The following is a 21,928-nucleotide window of genomic DNA, read 5'->3' on the forward strand; positions in this document are numbered from 1 at the left end:
ACAAGTACTCACTAACCAAAAAATCATCACAAAAAAAAAAAAACCTGAAAACACTTCTCATTTAAATAAAGGGAAAGTTTAATAGATTTTTCTGAATTAATACATAATCTTACATTTTATCCTTATTAAAAAAAACTTAACTGCTCTGTTTGTTCATTCGTTATGCACACCTACTCCACTGTTCTATGCATTGATTATTCCTGAACTTCCAAAACCCTCTTTTCTTTACAAATTACAGCTTACAGTAAACTATAAACTAGTTCTACAAGATTTCCTCTCAATTACTTCTTTGATGCTCCTAAAAACTAGACAAGAAACAGGCCTGGAGCTAAGTGGTAATGCAATGACCCCAGCTCAGCTCTCCTGGGGTCCCCTCCAGGGAATTCCTTCACCAACCCTCACCCAGGCCCTCATCACAGTCTTAAGATCTGAGTTAGTCACAACAGAGTCTACTTAATGGAGAACTAGGCTAGTAGGACATAATCAATGTCAATGACAAATCTAGTGTGTTACTCTACTTCTGCAAAAACCACTGCATTCGCCCTGCTCCTGCCCACTCTCTACCCTCAAAAAAAGAACGAGGAATAATAAGTGGACCTCTGGGGGGCCAGCCCGTGTCCAAGTGGTTCCGCATGCTTCGCTTCAGCAGCCCGGGGTTCGCTGGTTCGGATGCCAGGCTCAGACTTACACCACTTACCAACCATGCTGTGGTGGCAACCCACATACAAAAAACAGAGCAAGACTGACAAAGATGTTAGCTCAGGGCTGATCTTCCTCAAGCAAAAAAAAAACAGGAAGATTGGCAACAGATGTGAGCACAGGACGAGTGTTCCTCAGAAAAAAGTAATAACAATAATAAGTGGATCTCTGGGTTTGCTTCATCTCATTTTTACTGGGCATAGATTCCCAGTGCAAATTAAAATTAGGAGAAAATTAAGAAAAGAGGGAAGAAAGCAAGTATGTAAAAGCCACTGACTCACAGTTACACAAACTGTCCTAGCTTTTAATAAAAAGGTAAATTACGGTTACATTTTGGTTTAAAATTTACCTTCTGAGAAACTAAACTCAATTGCTGTTACCTTCTTGACGTCATAGAACTGAACTCATCTTTGAATAGATGGTGCAGAGTTAACCGAGGCAAGCTGCTAAGCAAACTCCTCACCAAACTCTGCCAAAGGATTTCAGTCCTGACCTGCACCATCCTGCCACCCCTCTCTCGCTCCTTCACGCACAGACTACAGGATCATGCCAGACTTCGTGCAGCTATCTTTTAACATATACAAACATAGACTAGAAACAAATGTACTTTCTCTGGTACACTTATTATGTGAAACTATGATTTTATGAAGATACTATCCAAAGAATAAGGATTACTATTTTAAATTAATAGTAGGAATAACAAACATAATGTTATGCTGATAAAGCGATCTAGGATTTTACAAGAGACTTTAAATACAAAGGACTCACAAAAAAATTGAAAATCTAATTAATAGTGATTATAGACTTACAGACACTTGAAATGGAATTACATAATCAATATCTATTAAATTTTGCTTTCAGAAACCTTCTGAATCTGTGAAAATCCATTCCTCTAACTAAAGAATAAAATCTTAGAAAGATGGAATTCAGTAACAGGCTTTAAAAGCACAGATTTTTTAAGGATGGAAATGGTATCATTCGGGTCTTCACAAAAAAATACCTTACATACTATACTCAGAGCTAAAGTCAGGCGGCAACACCCAAGTTAACGTTTAGTTTCTCCCAGTATTTGTCAATTATTTATTTGCCTTTTAATGAAACTGCCCTTTTAAGGGAGCAGGATGAACAGGACCCCTAAAACACTTTCCCCAGACAGACTCAACTGCTTCCACACGTATTCCACCCCTCTATACCCAAGACACCAGAGCTCTACCCCAGGCCAGACTTCTCTGCTGCATTCAAGCTACAGATAATCCACCGCCTAGTAGACAGTGTCACCCGCGTATCCTACAGCACCACAAACTAGACATGAGAGAGGCATCTTCCTCCACCACACAAAGAAGCCACTGTTTGTTTTTAACTGGGCTAGTTTTGATGACTGTAGATTTAATGAGAATTGAGGAAGCTATTCTATACTCTCTGCTTAAACAGTAGGACTCTCAATTCTAAGCTGATCTGGTCAATATTTCTTCTCCTTTGTTCTTCAGAATGAGGCACTATGACAACTTTATCTATAACTTTATCTATAACTAAGGCGAAACCTATATTCCCTCATATCTTACAGTACTTCAACTCCCACCTTCCCTAGCCAACAGCAGGAATTGATACCATTTTGATATTCACTGGATTTGCAGGTACTATGCATGGGAAGACCTAGATGACTATCTCAGCACCAAAATGGCATGGAAAGGCCAGCTGCAAGCATATTTTGTATAAAGATATGAGAAGATGTCTAAAACCATGTTGGGACAAAGTCTCTTCTTCCTAACTCTCATGATCATACTCCTATTGCTTATGAAAGACTAAAAAGAAGAGTCAAAACTGCAAAAGAATTAGAAAAAATCCCACTAAAACGAGAGATTATATCTCTTTATGGTTAGTGAAAGACATAAACTGCAAGAAAGTTAGGTCTCTAATTTCTTTATTTTTATCCCACTCCAATAAAGAGCCACAGCTACTCAAAGTGTATGGGGGGGGCGGTGCTAGAACTGGAGACGAAGCATCTCTCATCTACTCAGTCCCCCTGCCAAAACAGGGGGCTACCCTAGACCCCTCATCTCTCCTATCTTCAACTCATTCCTTAAGCCATTTTTTCCTGCTGAGAATACAAAAAGGACCACGGCAATTCCGATCCCTCAAGTCATTCATAGGGGAGACATATTGTACAATGTAAGGAAACAATATTCTAACAGACAGGGTCACAGGGAACTGCTAACGAGCTGAAAGGAAGGTAGTAAGCAGGCCGGACCCTGCAGAGAAGACAGCGGAGGCGAGTCTCACAGAACGTGCACAAGCTAACCAGGCAAAGACGAGGCCGTTCCCGACCAGAGCATGGAACAGCGAGGGAACTACCAGCAGTGCAGGAAGACAGGAGCATGGGATGCAGCAGAGGCAAGAACCAAGGCCCAAAGCATATTTTTCTCTCTCTCTTTTTTTTTTGTGTGTGGAAGATCAGCCCTGAGCTAACATCCATGCTAATCCTCCTCTTTTCACTGAGGAAGACTGGCTCTGAGCTAACATCTATTGCCAATCCTCCTCCTTTTTTTATTTTTCCCCAAAGCCCCAGTAGATAGTTGCATGTCATAGCTGCACATCCTTCTAGTTGCTGTATGTGGGACGTGGCCTCAGCATAGCTGGAGAAGCGGTGCCTCGGTGCGTGCCCAGGATCCGAACCCGGGCCGCCAGCAGCGGAGTGCGCGCACTTAACCGCTAAGCCACGGGGCCAGGCCCCAAAGCCTATTTTTAAGAGACTAAGGGATTGGAAATTATTCTGAAGACAACAATCGAAGGATTTCAAGCAAGAAAAAAACCTCCGTAGAAGTGGGTAGAAGGCATTGGGAGTGTTTCTCTAAAAACTGCGTAGATAAGCAGATAAACAAATAAATAAATTTAACTCAATCCGAAATTTTAAAAAGGGGGAAAAAGATACTAAAAGCGGCTCTGTCGATAAAAAAAGAAATAACCCTTTTTGTTGGTAATTTTAAAGTATACTATAGTATCACTGAAGTCTGGATTTTCAAGTCTAAACTTAATTTCTTCATCCATCTCATAAAACAAACTTACCTTACTACATTTTTTAACAAATCTATCTGAGGTCTCCTTTATAATACTCTTGATTCTATTTTGATGCTTGTTCCTGACTGGCCATTAATTAAGAACCAAATAAAGAGAAATCAAAGCACGACAGCTTTTATTGCTATAAAAAGCAAAATTTGAGGGCCAGTCGCGTCGTGTAGTAGTTAAGTGAACGACCTCCGCTGCTGGCAGCCTGGGTTTGGATCCCCGGCGCACACCGATGCACCGCTTGTCAGGCCATGCTGTGGCGGCGTCCCATATAAAGTGGAGGAAGATGGGCACAGATGTTAGCCCAGGGCCAGTCTTCCTCAGCAAAAAGAGGAGGATTGGTGTGGATGTTAGCTCAGGGTTGATCTTCCTCACAAAGAAAAAAAATCAAAATTTGAAAACATAAAGATACAAGTAACTCTTTACAATCATACCACGGGGAGAGGAGGGTCAGTCTTCTTAGGACAGTATTCAAGGATGTGATAATGCAATCTCTGGGTACCTTTCCAGGTCAATTTCCTATGTGTTTCTTTGTTAGTTCATGGATACACAAGGTATCTTTGGTCCTTTTGGCATAGGCCTTTTATAAGTAGTTTAAATGTTTTTAAAAATAACTGCTGACATTGTGATTGTTCTTTTAAACTTCTGGCAATGAAACCTATGAAAAGATACTAAATAAAATGTATCTTTTTTTGAAGTGGAACCACCTTTCACTGTGTCAGAATTTGATGGCCACAAATCAAATGATAATCTTCCATCAATTCAAATTAGTAATTGTTCTTAAGAAGGTAATAATTTCAAGTATTAAGCTAGTTATTTCTTTCTTTAACTCAGTTCAACATTTTCTCCATGAGGGGACTGTTAGAACATCAAAATAGAATTAATTTAGCAAATATACAGCAAGCACCTTTTATGGGCAGAGAGCTTCCTATCCCTTTACAGACCACTTAACTTGAACTAGGAGTGGGACAGCCCCTAAGGAAGGGAAATATAAGGATACTTAGTCAACAGTTTAGTAAAGCAGCCTCAAATCAATTTCATCTGCCTGCTGGTCTTGTTTTAACCTCACGCTCTAATTGCAAGAACTTAGTTCTTACTTCGTTCCTTGTTGCCCAAGCCTCTAATTTATATTAATCGTCAAACTGGTCTCTCAATTGTCCACACCCCTCCCCATTCCCACCAGGTTCATGTTTGGCATACCCCTGTTTTTCCTAGTACTGGTTCCTATCTTGCCCAACTCTGAGATCTTTCAGAACTTAAAATTCAGAAGTCAGATACCAAGCCCCGACTCTCCGATTAGATCTCTGGACAGCCCGACGGTGACCACTTGCAGATCAGACCTTTATCTGTATCACAAGACCTCCCTCACACCACGTCCGAGGGGCCTTGCAGGGACAAGTGCCTGGCATTCATCTTAGACTTCCCTGAAAGCAAGTGCTCAATTGTTCTGGACATTCTCTCACTGCTCCGATGTGCCCAGAGCTTCTGCCCACAGGGCCGCTGGGATGCAGTCATCTGCTGTTCCCTGAATGGCCAGTTCTGACAAGAATGGTCCCAGGCCTGCAGGAAATACAAATACGTACAGGACATGATTCACATCTTCCAGAAGCTTATATTCCAGAAAGGAAGCTAAGACAAGCACAACCACGGGGAGAGTAAGTAAGTACTAAAGGCCTAAAGCAGCAGAAGGAAGATTTCTTTATATTTTCTGTATAATATTTAAGCAGAGCCTTAAAGGATGAAGAAGATTTTAATACACTGTGATCAAAGAGTTGAAGTGCAAAAACTAGGCATGAAAAGCAGTGAGAAAAGCATAAAGATAAAGCAGAGAAGCCAGAAAGGGTATAAAATTTATCGAAAAATGGTGAGTTTTCAGATGTGACTAAAATACAGAGGAATATAAAGAAATGAATCTAGAAAGCTCGACCAGGGTCAGGCTGAAAGCAGGCGTCCCAGTGTAGAGCCATTAAATATGGGCGTCATTCCTGTGCTCCCATCTTCTGCAACTAATCAAACTGAAATGCTGGTAAAAGCATAAAGCTAGATCTTTGTTTAGATTATCTGTTGACTCACTTTCTGCTATCTACCAACAACCCCCAAATTTCAACCTGTGAATGGGTGGGACCCAGTCGGAAAACAGAGAAAAGGAGAAAGGAACAAATGGAAAAAGGATCCTAAAGTGAGTAGAATCACAGAATCACTCATCTTGCAGTCTGTCCCTCTGCTTTCAGACAACCATGCCTTCCAAATTCAGAGGAAGCGCACCTCGACGGGAAACTAAGTTTCACATCAAATGCTGTGCAGTCAACTGGATCACCGTTTGAACAGTCTCAAAATGCAGATATGCAAATACCCCACAAAGTTGACATGGAAGAACAATGGATGTTCCTGTCTTACTGTGCAAATGCTGACATTCAGAGGACACTCCACCCCGTGAACAAAAAGGGCCTCGGAACGGCAGCACTGCCCCGCCAGGGACCACACCTGGGAGACAAGGATCCCCAGCCTTTCCTAACTCGCCTTCATTAGTACGTCATCACAGCCCAGACTCCTGTTCATCATCATCTGGACCATTAATCACACTATCGATGCTCGCTCCTAGGCCAAACACACCACTCTCACACTGCATCCTGTATCTATGAATTTAGCTCACACTAAGTGTCAGCCTCAGGTTTGGCATTTGAAAGATATAAAAATGAACACCTGGACTTCATCCAGAACTTCAAAACCTTCTATGTCAAGCTGTCTCTCATTATTATATCAAAAAAAAAAAAAAAGGGTAGGGGATAGGAATGGTCATAAACAAAAATGGCCTGGACTAATTATAAACTTCAAATCAGAGAAAAAAGTAAAAAAAAAAAACAAAAAAAAAACCACTTATAGAAAGTCGTTTTAAAACAACCGAGTAGGCTTTCTTGACTCGAGAACATACTTGCATGCAAAGGCCTGTACCTACGGACAAGGAGGGAAGTTAACAGGGACTTCAGCACCAAGCCCTTGTTATCAATGGAAACAAGACAGTCATGGAAAAGGAACAGGTTACTCATCGGCTCAGCGTGACGTTCCTGAACACCTGGCAGCACGGCCAGACGTGTAACACAGGAAAGGGGGGTGCAGCCCAGCCCAGGAGCAAGACGGAGAACCGCAGGCAGGACTCAGGCAGTGGGGACCAGACGCCGAACCCGAGTGCGAGGCAAAGAGCTGTGCCCGTGAGCACAGAGCAAAGCCTCTCAGGGTAAGGGAAGTGGCGAGCTTTCACACCCTGCTGAGAGAAATACCTTAGAAATGCCAAAAATGGTGAGAAGAGCACGCAGCGTAAGCAGCGCACTAACTGAACTAAAAGTTAACACTCAGGTGCACGACTTTCTTTCGCTAGTTTGAAGGGGAATTTTCTCGTCTGTTCTTATTCAGTTGTTACTTACAAAATATTTACACTTCTTTATCCAATTTACTTTAATTGATTAATAACAGTGATGTCAGTAACACCTATCCCCCATTTGTGCTGGGACACTGGTTACCGGCGCTAGAGGAGTCTGGGTGTCAGGCATAAGCTCCTCCAAAGGGCTGCCCAGAAGCCAGAAGTGATGTCAGCAGTAGGAACGGACTCTCATCAATAAACAATTTTTAAATTTAAAAAATATTTTTTAAAAAGACCACCTGGCACTTCTTAGTGCGGCCTGAAGAAGAGCTGCGTTAGCGTCACCTTCAGGACTGACTGTAAATGTAGGTTCCCATCACAGAGCAGCAGCTTTCCCAATCTGTGTATAAAAATCACCTGGGGTTCTTGTTTTAAAATGCCAATGCACACACTTATCAAATCAGAATCTCTGACGCAGGCATTCTGAGGACCAGAGTCTGAGAAACAGAGTAATAAGACAAATGCTATGAAAATACAACTTATCTTGCTAATGGCAAAAAGGTCACCTATATAGTCTTGAACAGCTATACAAATTTTGTAAAAATTATTTTCAACGTACAAAGAGATATAACTATTTCAAGGAGTCATGAAATAAACCGTTTTGATTTGATTTGATTTATCTCTAATCATTCTCCTTTGCAAGGTAGGATTTTCACTGAAACAGGGAACGTGTATAATAACCACACAAACGAGAACCAACTTCTAAGAGAGGCATGGCTCCAGATGAAGGAAACCCAGCCAATAATGATCTCTGAATCACAGTGAGAGAAGAAACTAGAGGGAGAAACCAGTCAGTGGGGTCGCCAAACACTTCAGGCAAACACACAAGAAGGAAGGGGGACTGTAAGTTATTTGCGATATACTAAAATGACTAACACACAATGAAGCCTGGCTCTTATGAATCAAGGCGTCTAATATAATGAAATATGTATTTATGAAATATTGACCAGACAACCTGTGACCACCTGTGAACTTTCTGGCCCTTCCTATCCTATCTACTGCTTCTAACTAAGGGCTCCTTCCTGGGACTAACCTCCATAATCATAGTTTCTTCTTCTTTGAGCCTATTTCAGAGTGAGGATATAGTAACACAGCCCGATGTTCCTTATTTTAGAGAAATACTTCCTCAGTGCACAACTGGGCACTCAAATATTCACCAACTTGAATCAAGGCTCTTAGATGTGCAATCAGAGGTAGAATGTCATCATTCTATCAGCAAGCCTGTTGAGCATGTGCCACAAACAGAGCAAGATTCTGCTAATTCAGAAGTGGGGAAAAAAACAAAACACTGTGCCTACTATCCAGAATATTACAAGGGTAACACACAAGGCAACAGTGACTGTTAAGGATTCTAGAGGAACATGGATTAGCAAGTTTCCAACCTTGGGTTTCAGTTTACTCTCACATTAAATGAAAAGGCCAGTTCAGACAATTCATAAGTTTCCTTCTACTTCTGAAAGTTTTTGATTTAGTGAATTGCACACTTAAGGTCTCCTGAGGGAAACTACAAGATGATAACGGTAAACAGAAAACTAGATTTTGGAACAGCTGTTTTGTGGCAGCAACAGAACAGTAACTGCAGGTGACATATGGAAAGGATAGCCTGGGCGCCTTTGCCTCTTAGGTACAAGCTCCGAACAGCCTTAAGATGTTCTGCTCAGAACAGAATAAAGAGATCAGAAGTCTAAAAACTTTTTGTACGGTAAAGAATCTAAAAGGAGAAGTGGAGACTTCGCTGGTAAATTTTAAGTCTAAGAGTGATTAGAGGTAAAAATGAGGTCATTAGGCGGCCCTAATCCAGTATGACTGGTGTCCTTATAAGAAGAGGAGAGAGGCAGACAGAGACACACAGGAAGGACACCACGTGACAGAGGCAGAGACTGGAGTGATTCGTCTACAAGCCAAGGACCATCAGGGACTGCTGCCAACACCGGAAGCTAAGACAAAGGCATGGAACACATTCTTCCTAGAGTCTTCACAGAGAGCACAGCCCTGTGGACACCTTGATCCCTGATTTCTGACCTTCAGAACTGTGAGAGAATAAATTTCTCTTGTTTTAACCCACGCAGTTTGTGGTCATTTGTTGGGGCAGCCGTAGGAACTAACACAGGTGTTAAGAGCCAGGGCTGAAAGCATCCATTTCCTGGACCACAGCAGTCAAGGTCTGGTTCTGCGGCCCCCAAACAGCAACTTCCTTATTGTGGCTGTGTCCCGACCAGCGCAGTGGCTGTGAAGTCTCATCACAAAGAGGCAGCAACTCCTTCGGTGGCCTGGCACCAGGAACTTTGCTGGAAGCTCAAACTCCCTCCCAGTCATCAAATACTATTAAATACAATGTAATAAATTCCTTCCTACTTAAAAAAAAGAGAGAAGGATTAGAAGAGTAATGGGAGAATTGCTGAAGAAAATACAACTCTTCATCAACAGCTGATATTTTAAACACTCCAGGTCATAAAATAACAAAGTGAAGTTGAAAACAATATGCCATTCTAGGGCCGGCCCCGTGGCTTAGCGGTTGAGTGCTCGCACTCCGATGCTGGCGGCCCGGGTTCGGATCCCGGGCGCGCACCGACGCACCGCTTCTCCGGCCATGCTGAGGCCGTGTCCCACATACAGCAACTAGAAGGATGTGCAACTATGACGTACAACTATCTACTGGGGCTTTGGGGGGAAAATAAATAAATAAATAAAACTAAAAAAAAAAAAGAAAAAGTCTACAAAAAAAAAAAATGCCATTCTACAATGAAAAATTCACCAAATGTAGAAACTTTATTAAAACTTTATTTCAGATGTATGTTGAAAATGTTAAGAAATGCCAGTTGTCACTGAATATCTCACCATACTTTTCTAAATGTTTTCTAACACCAAAGACTGTAAAGAAAACAAAGGAAGTAAATCTGTAGATTGTCATAAGAAATTGAGAATAAAACATCAATTTCTTTCCATAAAAATCAATCCATCAATATGCATTCTTCTTGTATAATATCTTTCAATTTACCCATATTTGGTGAATAACAAATTATGCCTAGAAATAAACTGTTTGGAATAAGGACATGCTATTTGCCTATAATAAATTACCTAGTGTCCAGCTCTGGGTGTCTTCTTGACAATATGCAAACACATCACATTATTTTACTACAGGATCCAGGGGTTACATATAAAAAGCAATGGAAGATGTGCAATTCCTTACGCTTTGGAACTATAACAATTTTTCATAAATATATCTATTCTATTTCCCAATCATAATATAAGAGAGGATATGTGGTTTTGTTATGGTTACAACCATGACAAAAATTACAGTAATCTGCCAGGTAAATATGTGGAAAATATTTCAACAATAAAAAAATGAAACAGAATTGTAAGCATACTAGAACGAATTTTTTTTTTTTTTGAGGTAGATCAGCTCTGTGCTAACATCTGCCAATCCTCCTCTTTTTGCTGAGGATGATCAGCCCTGAGCTAACATCCAATGCCAATCCTCCTCTTTTTTGCTGAGGAAGACTGGCCCTGGGCTAACATCCATGCCCATCTTCCTCCACTTTATATGGGACGCCGCCACAGCATGGCTTCCCAAGCGGTGCGTCAGTGTGCACCCGGGATCCGAACCGGCGAACCCCAGGCTGCCGCAGTGGAGCCCTCGTACTTAACCGCTTGCGCCACCGGACTGGCCTCTAGAAAGAATATTTTTAATTTTGCCATTTTTAAATCAGTATTTATGGATCTTTCTGCAACTCTCATTTTTTGCTGTCCAAAATATAAGCACCCAAGCCTCTTATGGTTTTTTCTACCTGAGGAACTAAGGGCTACCGCCTCTCCTCGCCTCCAAAAGGAATCATAAAAACACTAACTCAAATGTGGGAACCGTTCAATTATGAATAGGGAAATCAGAGGGCAAAGAGGAAGGAGCAGAATTCAAGCTGAGAAAGTAGAAATGGCAGTGGAGCTAGGGAGGATCCTGTTCAGACAAGCTGGGCTGGGGCAGAGTGGGCAATAGGGCCTGTCATCAGAAGAAACTGTGAACAGGAGACGGTTCCCATGGCCGAAGGTCCTAAGAACAGAGAAATGGGTGAAATGAAACTAACACTTACTGAGCCTCCTACCAAACTTTTACAAAGATGTCTTCACTTACTCCTCAAAGCAATCTTTCCTGAGCTGAGAAAACTGTGGTCCAAACAAATGAAGTAACCCGACTAAGGTCATAAAGTAGGAGACAAACCTGGGACTTATCTTTTTCACATCGTGGTAAACACAGAAAATGATAATATTTGTGCAGCAGGGTCAGACAAAGAGAAGAGGCTGATTGTAGCTGGTGGCAACGAGCCTGGAAGCTCTGAATGCCCCAGGCCCCATCTGACCAGCCCAGGGTCAATATTCCGGCACACCCAGAACCCACTCCTGGCTGGGGCTGGGCAATTCAACTGTGTAACTTCAAAGCTGTTGCCTTTACTATCCCATTCTACTGCTTCTCAGCAGCTGCACCCAGGTCAGCCTACAGCTAGTTCTCACAGCAAAGGGAAGAGGTACCCCCACACACATACCCCAGGCCACACACGTCCTGACTGTAGGTCCTCCCCACAAACAGAGCCCTTTCCAGTGTTTCTTCTACTGGAAAAAAGTCTTCTATAAAAGACAGTCAAGTTTTCTTAAAAACAAAAAACATCTTCCACCCTTCTTGCTCATGCCAGAAATTCTCTCTAGAAGCAATAAAGGCAGTCATTCCAGTGGGCTTAAAATGAAAACTACTAGTTAGAGAAACACATCAAAACACATTCACATTCAAGTGTCACCAACCAGCCAAGCAAAGATAAACGTCTGACATCAGATTCCATCTCGGTTTAGTAAGAAGGAGGAAGCTGGAGAGAGGTGCACATTCATTCAATGTCACAGAACAGGGGCCGGATCCCCCAGAGGCAAAGAATGGTGGAAAACCCTGAAAAAGTAGATAAACCGAAAAGCAGTTCATACGTTTATGAAATCTCTGAAATGAAACACAAAATTTGGTAATGAATAACTGGGCATTATTCTGAGGGGATTGAAAAAGATCAAGAGATTGTCACACGGGTCTAAGGACCAAAAAAAGTTATATAAAAAACACTGCTGTGGAAAATCCATGTCAACCCAAACATCACTGACCTATAATCCTATTTAGACCTTTGGTATTATCTTCGGGGGGGGGGGGGGGGGGTCCAGCCTGTTTGTATAAATAAAGTTTTATTGGAACACAGCCACACCCACCTGTTGAGGTATTCACCATGGCTACAACGGCAGTACCTATGGCAGAACCCACATGGCTCATAAAGCCAGAAATATTTACTATCTGGCCCTTTAGAGAAAAAGTTTGCAGACCCCTGTTCTATAAAAAAGCAACCTAGAATGAAAAAGTTGCCCTTAACTACTTTTACAGTGACTATCAAGAGAAGACCAATGGCAAAATTTACAGAAAGGTCTATTTCCATTAAGCAACAAAAACATGTATTTCTTTTTTACAGACCAATTCAATAAGTTCCGTTCATTTATATTCTGTTCTGATTAACACTTTGGACAGCAACTATAAAATAGCTCACTGTATAAGTTCATTATGTAAACAGTGTGACAGAGCTGTTATTTTGACAAAAGTTAAGAAAAGAAGTTAGCCTGCTGGAAAAACTAAGGAATGCTTTCACGACCACCTGTCCTTCTCATTTCCACCACCCACTAAAAACCACGAAATACATTCTCTAAGTGTGTTCTTTAGAACAAAAAAATATTTTGTAAAGATATATAACATATAGAGATAATCAAAATATTAATCACCATAAGAGGAATCAGCACCTTCCAAGTTTTACAACTCTAAAAGTGAATAGTTCTACACCAGTTTTATGAATAAGTTTAAAAATTCTGAACTGCCATTATATCCTGCAAATAAATGTATTTAATTACAATTACATAACCAAATGTTATTCACCCATATTCCCTATAAAAATGAGAGGAGAAATTAAATTGAAACATTCAAAAATATGAAGAAATGCTTCTTAAAAGATCTTGCTATATATTTATAGAAATGCTCATAAAGTCATCACTGATAAAGCAATTCAGAGGAGTCATCACACATATCATTGCCAAGACACTCAAGGATTATACTAAGTTTGCTGCCATATTTTATATATAATGTACTAAAATACCTACCCACATAACTCTTGAGCAAATACTTGAAGGGACAAATATTTTAATTTGAATGAAACCAGGAATGTGGTCAGAGTGCTGCCTTGCATAGCTGCAGCTACACTGTACATTTTTTAAATACCAAAGCCTATTTAAAAAGAAAATCAAAGGAAACTAAACCAGAAAGGAAATTTGAAACTTACTCTCTAATTAAGCAACTGTTTTTCCAAAACTGCCTTTAAATAATCACTATTCTCTCCTCTCCAGATGTCCTGAATGGTGGCTACACTGGTAATAGTCTAGAGATACGTTTTAAAACCACACAGTTCCTAGGAAAATAGTGACAGATTCTAGAAAGGCTGTAAAAGGATCTAAGGATGCCTCAGTCCACCAAATATTTGAGTGAAAAAAAAGAAATCTACATTTTAGTAAATGCCCAAAAGTTGAGAATACTTCAATGTTTGCAAGAAATCAGAGCCCAGCTGTCAACTGCAACCGCCTGAAGATGATGGAGACGGGAGGATGAGGTTAAACACTGATTTACGTAAACTATCGCTGCACTCCTGGTCATTTAAAACCACAATTCTGACTATTACTATTCGGGTCTGTTCATTACACCAGCCGCCGCCACCCCCCTCCCCCAGGAAGCCGTCCTCATCCCAGACGTGGCTTCTTCATTCTTGGGAGTGCACGCTGTTTTCCTGGGCTGCAAACGAGCTCTTGGAAGTGTCCAGCCAGGAAAATGTGGAAGTGGGGAAACGAATGGACGGGCCACAGGTAGGATCTAAATATGGAAACCTGAAGATTGGTTCAGATCATACGAGTCTGTCTGCACTCAAGTGACAGTCGTCTTCTTAAATTGAGACAGATTTTTAACCGCAGAAAGATTCCCAGGTAATTGGGAAAACGCTTAACGACTTGGATTCTGACATTTCTTGGTTTCCATTTTCAGGCCATTTCAGAGGAAAACCCCCATCAGACAGTCGCTCGGACAACCTTTAGTTTGCTGACCGGCTTCGTTTCTTAACAACTGCCAAGTTTCAATCGAAGCGGCGAGTCTGAGGTGCAGCTGAATTGGGAACGAGGCACGGACGAGGGGTCAGAGGAAACTAGAGCTTCGCCCCTGCATTTTCACGTCACGGTCCCACGAGGCCCCCTGGGCCGCCCGCAGACATCCCTCCGGAGGAACATCGCGCCCTTCTCAGCCCGGGCCGGCAGGAAGTACCGCCCTTCGAGCGGCAGCCGCGCCGTCCACACCGCGCATTGGCTGCGGCGCCCGTCAGTCCTTCGGGGGCGGGGCCTCCCGCCCGAGAGCGGAATCTCAGGCCCGCGCCTCCCGGCGGGTCCCCGGGCTTCCCCCACCCCGTGAGAAAGCCACCAGCCTCCACCTGGGGCTCCTTCGCTTTTATTTCGCCGGCCCTCCTCTCCCCGTCCCCATACCTTCTGCCTCTGTGACTCCTCCAAGAGGCAGAGTTTTTCAAAGCTCCAACATCTCCCCCCAGCCCAGCAAGCTTCCAGTCCTCCCAAATAGAGGATGCTGCGGTCTTAGGAGTGCGGCAAGCTGTACACTGGGTCTCCCAGGGTAGCAGAGAACTCCTTTCTCTGTGAATGAAATAACTGCTTAAGTTTAAGTTAACCGTTTTAAGAGCATTGGCCTTCACCAAGTGTTACAGCCAAAAATCCATTCAGCAAGAGTTGCCAAAAAGCATCACAGGGTTAACTGTATCTCTTAACTATCCACCGTTCCCAGTGTTTGTCAGGTGGTCCAAACGTACCATAAGCTTTTTGAGCGAAAGTACTATGCCATTCTTCGACCACACCCGCAGCAGCTGAAGCTCCTGCCCAGAAAAGATTTATCACACACATATTCCGTAATGCAACCTGACAAGACACACGGCTGTTGCCTGCAGGGAGTGTGCATACTTCTCGAAACTGCAAATTCCTTGGAGGAGGAACTCGGAACAGTGGTTCTAATTATGACGGGTACACAGTGCTCTACACACTATGGACATTTGATTTTTTCAACTGCATCCTTAAAAGGAGGAGGAAAATCATTTCATTTCTGTAATACGTCTCTGACTTTCAGTTCCACCACCAGAACTACTCAAGGATGGAAGCATATCTTACTGTAAGATCAGTATATTTTTAGTATTTATCCCTAACAAGGACTACAGCCATGGGAGAACACGATTCATCTGTTTGATACAGCTCCCAAGGCCTACTCTATATAGCAGGAGTTCCTTAGATCACTGCAGCATCCTCTAGGTTGTGTTCGCTTCCTGACGCTGTCCTGCGGCAACGTGGTCCTCTCACTTTTCTCCTTTTCCCTTTGGGCTCCCCTTCGTCTCTCTGGCTCTGGCCTCAATGTTCTATTTCTCTCTTTTCCATCGCCACCATCACCCGCAATGTTCGCTTTGCCTTCAATCCCTCTCTCCGACATTTCCTCATCCTGACAGAGTCTCACTAAAGCTCATTTTCCGACAGGACGGTCCCCCTGCCCGGACTCCTCACCTCACTTCAGATTCTCCGCTATCTGGACGGCTCCCACCATCCACTCACTCCCAGAGAACTTCACTCTTAGTCCTAAATCTGGCTGCTGCCGAATCCTGACAGCCAAACCTAGCCAATCCGCGACGGATAAATAACCGACGCAGCCAATGAGCATCGCCGGGAGGCGGGACTTCGTCCAAGTTCCTCCGGTCCTGAATCCAAAGACCTGTTGCCGCCGCCGCCGCCGCCGTGGCCACGGAGTTTCTTAGTTACCGCGGCGCCCAGGGCGGCCTCGGGCCCCCAGCCCGTGCCGGGCGCCAAGGTCCTGCCGCCCGCTGCCACCGCTGCCCCCGACAGCACCGGAACCCCCACCCCACTGGAGCGCGCGCGCCCCGCCCCACTCCCCGGGCGGGGGGACCCCGAGGCCGCCCGCGCGGTCCCGACCTCCCCTCCCCGCCCGGCTACCGCAGGCAGCCCCGCCCGGCCCGGCCGCCCGAGCCCCCGCGCCCGGGACCCCCGCGCCACTCACCAAGAAGTTAGGAGTTTTCCGTTCTCCTGCCCGCGAGGCCAGGCGGGCGGGCGGCTCGGCCAGGCGGCGCCGTGAAAAGGCCCGCTGGGCCGGGGGCTGTGGCTGCGAGGCCCGGAGCCGATCGCCACCTCCCGCCGCGCCGCCCCCGCGGACGCTGCAGGCGCGGGCACCCACCCTGCGCTCGGCCCGGCGCGTCCCGACTGCGAGCCTAGCGGCAGCCCATCCTCCCGCGGCTCCTGCTCCTCCTCCCGCGGCCGCGGCAGTCCGCAGTGTAAACATCCCGGCATCCCCGAGGAGAGGGGCGGGGCGGGCGCAGGCCCCGCCCCGTGCAGGCCCCGCCCCGCGCCCTGCCCTCGCCGCGCCGCCTCCCCGCGCCCACACGGCTCCCTGGGGTGCAGAGGGAGCCCCGCGGCTGCCCCGCTGGAGCGAAGCGGCTATATAGGAGCCGCCCCCGGCAGATTTCTTCCCGCCGTCAGGCCTAGCGTGGTGCGGGGCACACCGCTCTGCCCCCTCCGCCCTGTTCCCCTCCTTTTATACTTAAATACCCTCACTTGCAAGCGGTAAGCCGAATCGGTGACGTCCTCTTCCTTCTGGATCACAGCGTTTTCAACCCATCCTCTTTTACTAAGTAGTTTACTTCTGGCGAACCTTGCGTTAAAGTAAGAGTCCCAGCAAAAAGGACAATGGCTTTTAGGACGTTTCCGAAAGGTGAACTACCTGAGAATCTTTGGGGGGAATATAATTTATTATTTATCCAAAATACATATAGATATATCCATATCCCAGAACCCTAGTAGACGGAACTTTTTGCAGTTTGGAATGCTTTGAATCCTTTGGCTTCACTACTTCCAATAACGGGACATGCATTACTGGAGGAGACAGCTAGGAGGCAGTATGGAGTCAACCACGCCTTGATTGTAATCTCAGCTCAATGGTTAACAGTGATTGTTAGCTCTGTGACCTGGCGTCCAGTTATTTCACCTCCTCCAAGTATCAGTCTCTTAGTCTGTAAAAGGACAACAGTAATAATAGGCATCTCCTGGACGGTTAAAATTAAATGAGACAGGGGCCAGCCTGGTGGCGCAAGCGGTTAAGTGAACGTGCTCTGCTGTGGCTGCCCCGGGTTCCCTGGTTCAGAACCCCTGGCGCGCACCAACGCATTGCTTGGGAAGCCATGCTGTGGCGGCATCCCATATAAAGTGGAGGAAGATGGGCACGGATATTAGCCCAGGGCCAGTCTTCCTCAGCAAAAAAAAAAAAAAAGAGAGAGACAAAGCAAAGTGCTTTAGCAGTAGGGCCCGGGACATAAGAAGGGCTCATTAAATAGTTATTACTCCTAGGTCTTCACTAGTCTGCTTCCCTACCAAAGGGATTCAGTCCAAGAATGAGTAGATTATAGCTCAAATGCTTAAAATGTTAAAGCTATGGAATTAAGATTTGAAAAGTTTATTTTTAGAGAGAAAATAATTCAAGATCTCAAGAGGAGATGTTATTCTGGTGGCTCAAGAAGTAATAATAAATGTGCTAGGCACTGTTCTAAGGAATGAGGATACAACAGTTCACCACGATACAAAGTCCCTGCTCTCCTGGAGCTTACATTGCAGTAGCAAAGGCAACAATAATAATAATAAGCCAATAAATACATACAATGTCAGATGGTGATTCATACAAAAATAAAGCGGGGTAGGGAGTCATGGGAAGGGAGGATGCTATTTGAAATATGTTTATCTGGGGAGGCCTCTCTGACAGTTTGAGCAGAGACCTGAAGGAAATGAGGAGATGAGCCACGTGTCAGGGGCAGAGCAGAGCACTTTGCCCAACAGCAAATGCAAACATCCTGAGTGGAAGTGGGCTTGGCACCTTTGAGGTATAGCCAGGAGGCCAGGGTAGCTAAAATCCAGTGAGCAAAGGGAGAGCAGTAGCAGAAGAGATCGGAAGAGGGGGAAAGGGATAAATGTAGAACCTTGTAACTTTTAGAATTTATTCTGAATAAAATGGAGAGCCATTGGAGGAGTGACCCATTCGGACTTGGTTGAGAGAGAATAGCTGTGCTGTGGAGAATAGACTGCAGGGTAGGAACAATTAGAACAGTTAGGAGACTATCATAACGGTCAGGTAAAGGATATTGATGATTTAGACCATTGTGCTAACAGTGGAGGTGATAAGAATCATCAGATTTCAGATATATTTCTAAGAGAGAACCAACAGGATTTACCGATGGATTGGATGTGGGGTAAGAATGGAGGCAAGAGTGAAGCCAATGACGTTGGCATTTGAGCCAGATCGTTCTGTCAGCTCACCCCAAATCAAAATCAGTCAGTCAAATGAGAACGGTGTCACCTGAGTCATATACAGGCACAACTTGTAGGAAAAATAACAAGACATTGCCAGAGTGAAGACATTTTAACTCAATACCAGGGGCATGATTAAGGGTTTTTTTAAACTATCTTTTGTTCTACCTTATAGAAGATGTAGAAAGATGATAGATGATAGATAGATAGATAGATAGATAATCAATAAAACAGCACAGTTTAAGTAAACTTCAGATTCGTCTACAGACCAGATAGCTCATTGGTATAAGGAAAACTTACATACCTTATGAACACTGGTAGGCACATGGATCAAAATGAATTCATGAAGCCCTAGTGGCAGCAAAGTCTAGGAAGTATCCTATCAGTGGCTAGATGGTGCCCAAAGTGTTGAAATAATCCATATGTGTCCTATTTCTTCATCTTAAAAGACTACGATGCTACAGTGAAATAGTAGTAGAGTGTTTTCAAGGTTGTGAAGACTGTCAGAACTCAATCCACTGCACTTTCTCTTTGTGACTTTTTATCACCTAGCTGGTAAATAGGGAGGGTTGTCCCCAGCCACTGGCCCCTTGTTAGTGCCATTGAGTGGATTCCAACTCCTAGTGACCCTGTGCACAGCAGAGTGGAACCCTGCCCTGTCTTTCACCTTCCAGCGCTATATCGGACAATGCTCGGCTGCTATTCATAGGGTTTCATGGCCAATTTTTTCCGAAGTGCATGTCCAGGTCCTTCCTAGTCTGTCTTAGTCTGGAAGCTCTGCTGAAACCTGTCCGCCATGGGTGACCCTGCTGGTATTTGAAATACTGTTGGCACAGCTTTCAGCATCAAAGCAAATGCTAGCATAGAGCAAATGCTAATGGAAAAGCAGAAAGGTCTGGCCAAAGAGGCCCCTCTCCTCCCAAGGATCATTAGAACAGAGTCCAGCAGTAACTAGTCTTCTATTCATCCCTCCACCAAGCTTGCTCCAAAAATGCTTGTTTGGCTCCACAAAACGCGTTAATTACAGTTCTTCATGTGAGCTACTCAGTGTTTATACCTAATTACCATGCAATACATACCGTCAACTATCAGATTAACTTTACTGCAAATGGTATTTGATTATTACATTTAAAACCTTGGTTTACGGCCGCGGCAGCCATTGAAGAACAGCAGCCATGGCCCTGCGCTACCCCATGGCCGTGGGCCTCAACAAGGGCCACAAGGTGACCAAGAACGTGAGCAAGCCGAGACACAGCCGCCGCCGCGGGCGCCTCACCAAGCACACCAAGTTCGTGCGGGACATGATCCGGGAGGCGTGCGGCTTCGCCCCGGACGAGCGGCGCGCCATGGAGCTGCCAAGGTCTCCAAGGACAAGCGCGCCCTCAAGTTCATCAAGAAGAGGGTAGGGGCCGGCCGTCCCGGGGCGGGGGCGGGGGTCGGGGGGCGCCCGGGCTCACGCTCACGGCGCCGCTCGCCCGCAGGTGGGCACGCACATCCGCGCCAAGAGGAAGCGCGAGGAGCTGAGCAACGTGCTGGCGGCCATGAGGAAGGCGGCGGCCAAGAAGGACTGAGCCCTGCCCTGTGTGCGCAATAAAAGCTTTCCAGAAAAAAAAAAAAACACCTTGGTTTACACCAAGTCTTCATGTTTTGTTATTCATGTAGCTTTCCTGACCCACACAATTAAAAATAAAAATCAGAGGTAGTATTGATTGTCAAAATCTTTTTTTATCCACAGGCTAACCCAGGTCAGATGTTACATACCAGGTTCAGTGTAAATGCAACTTCTCTGTAAGGAGCTAAGCTTGCTAGAAAAATATTTTCCTGATGATGAAGGATGATAAAGTAATATTAAAAATACGTCTCCTTTAAATATTTGCAAAACATACATCTGACAAGGGGTTGATCTCCATAATATATAAAGAACTCACACAACTCAACAACAAAAAAATAAACAACCCGATCAAAAAATGGGCTGAGGAAATGAACAGACACTTCTCCAAAGAAGATATACAGATGGTGAATAGGCACATGAAAAGATGTTCAACATCACTAATCATCAGGGAAATGCAAATCAAAACAACACTAAGATATCACCTCTCGCCCATTAGAATGGGTATAATCACCAAGACAAAAAAAAACAAATGTTGGAGAGGATGTGGAGAAACAGGAACACTCATACACAGCTGGGGGGAATGCAAACTGGTGCAGCCTCTGTGGAAAACGGTGTGGAGATTCCTCAAAGAATTAAAAATAGAAATACCCTGTGATCCAGCTATCCCACTACTGGGAATCTATCCAACGAGCCTGAAATCAACAATCCAAAGAAGCTTATGCACCCCTATGTTCATTGCAGCGTTATTCACCATAGCCAAGAAGTGGAAGCAACCTAAATGTCCCTCGACTGATGATTGGATCAAGAAGATGTGGTGTATATATATATATAATGGAATACTACTCAGCCATAAAAAAGACAAAATCGTCCCATTTGCAACAACATGGATGGGCCTGGAGGGTATTATGTTAAGTGAAGTAAGCCAGAAAGAGAAAGACAAACACTGTATGATCTCACTCATATGTGGAATATAAACCAACTCGTGGACAGAGAAAACTGTATTGTGGTTACCAGGGGCAATGGGGGTGGGGGGTGGGCAGAAGGGGTGAAGGGAGACATATATATGGTGATGGACAAACAAAAATGCACAACCCAAAATTTCACAATGTTATAAACTATTAAAACACCAATAAAAAAAAAAAATACTTCTCCTTTGAAAAAGATCCTAGCCACTGGGGTAGACCAGAAAGGTCTCGTCTTCTTGACTCAAACACAGTGCTGGCAACAGGTGTGCTTAAAAAGCTACTGGTGATATTGGCAGCCACTGAATTTGGCAGCTAAATGGTGATGAGGCTTAGTCAAGCTGTTGAAATGTCTGGACTCAACTGGGCCAGGAGAAGGAAATTGAAGTGCAGACTGCAGACAACCCAAGGGAGATTGCTTTTCTCTGGCCCTGGCTGTGGTCATCATACAGTGTCAGAAAATAAATCTTCGTCTTGCTTTGAAAACACTCATGAAAAATGTTAGAAAGCTACTTTTTCACTTTAATGGCCTCTTGCATCTAATTGTTAATGGATCATACAGATGAACTTCCCATTAAAACAATAAAATCCATCTTAATTTTATCCTCACATCAAATCCCTCAAATTCAAAATCACAAAAAGAAAACTCTGCTATGTTCCAATTATCTAGTTATGGTATTTTGAGAATACAGTTCATAGTTAAAAATAGTGGCAAACTGGTGG

At 44.1% G+C, this 21,928-nt stretch overlaps 1 protein-coding gene and 1 pseudogene across 3 annotated transcripts in view; one reads left to right on the forward strand and one right to left on the reverse strand.

Annotated features, from left to right (window-relative positions):
- The window catches only part of NEK7 (NIMA related kinase 7), a 147,756-nt gene extending 131,187 nt beyond the window's left edge, over nucleotides 1-16,569 (reverse strand). For both annotated transcript variants that reach the window (XM_087424342.1, XM_087424341.1), the window contains exon 1: nucleotides 16,341-16,569. The gene's annotated coding sequence lies outside the window, so the exon portion shown is untranslated. The remainder of the gene's footprint in view (nucleotides 1-16,340) is intronic.
- Nucleotides 16,570-19,783: 3,214 nt separating this feature from the next.
- On the forward strand, nucleotides 19,784-20,243 carry LOC101405630 (large ribosomal subunit protein eL36-like; annotated as a pseudogene). The gene is made up of 2 exons (XR_015549998.1): nucleotides 19,784-20,033; nucleotides 20,113-20,243. The product of XR_015549998.1 is annotated as a large ribosomal subunit protein eL36-like (transcript).
- The last annotated feature ends 1,685 nt before the right edge of the window (nucleotides 20,244-21,928 follow it).

The sequence above is a fragment of the Ceratotherium simum genome, chromosome 36 (assembly GCF_057802395.1).
Source record: "Ceratotherium simum simum isolate JZ-2026a chromosome 36, ASM5780239v1, whole genome shotgun sequence".
Lineage (NCBI taxonomy): Eukaryota > Metazoa > Chordata > Mammalia > Perissodactyla > Rhinocerotidae > Ceratotherium > Ceratotherium simum.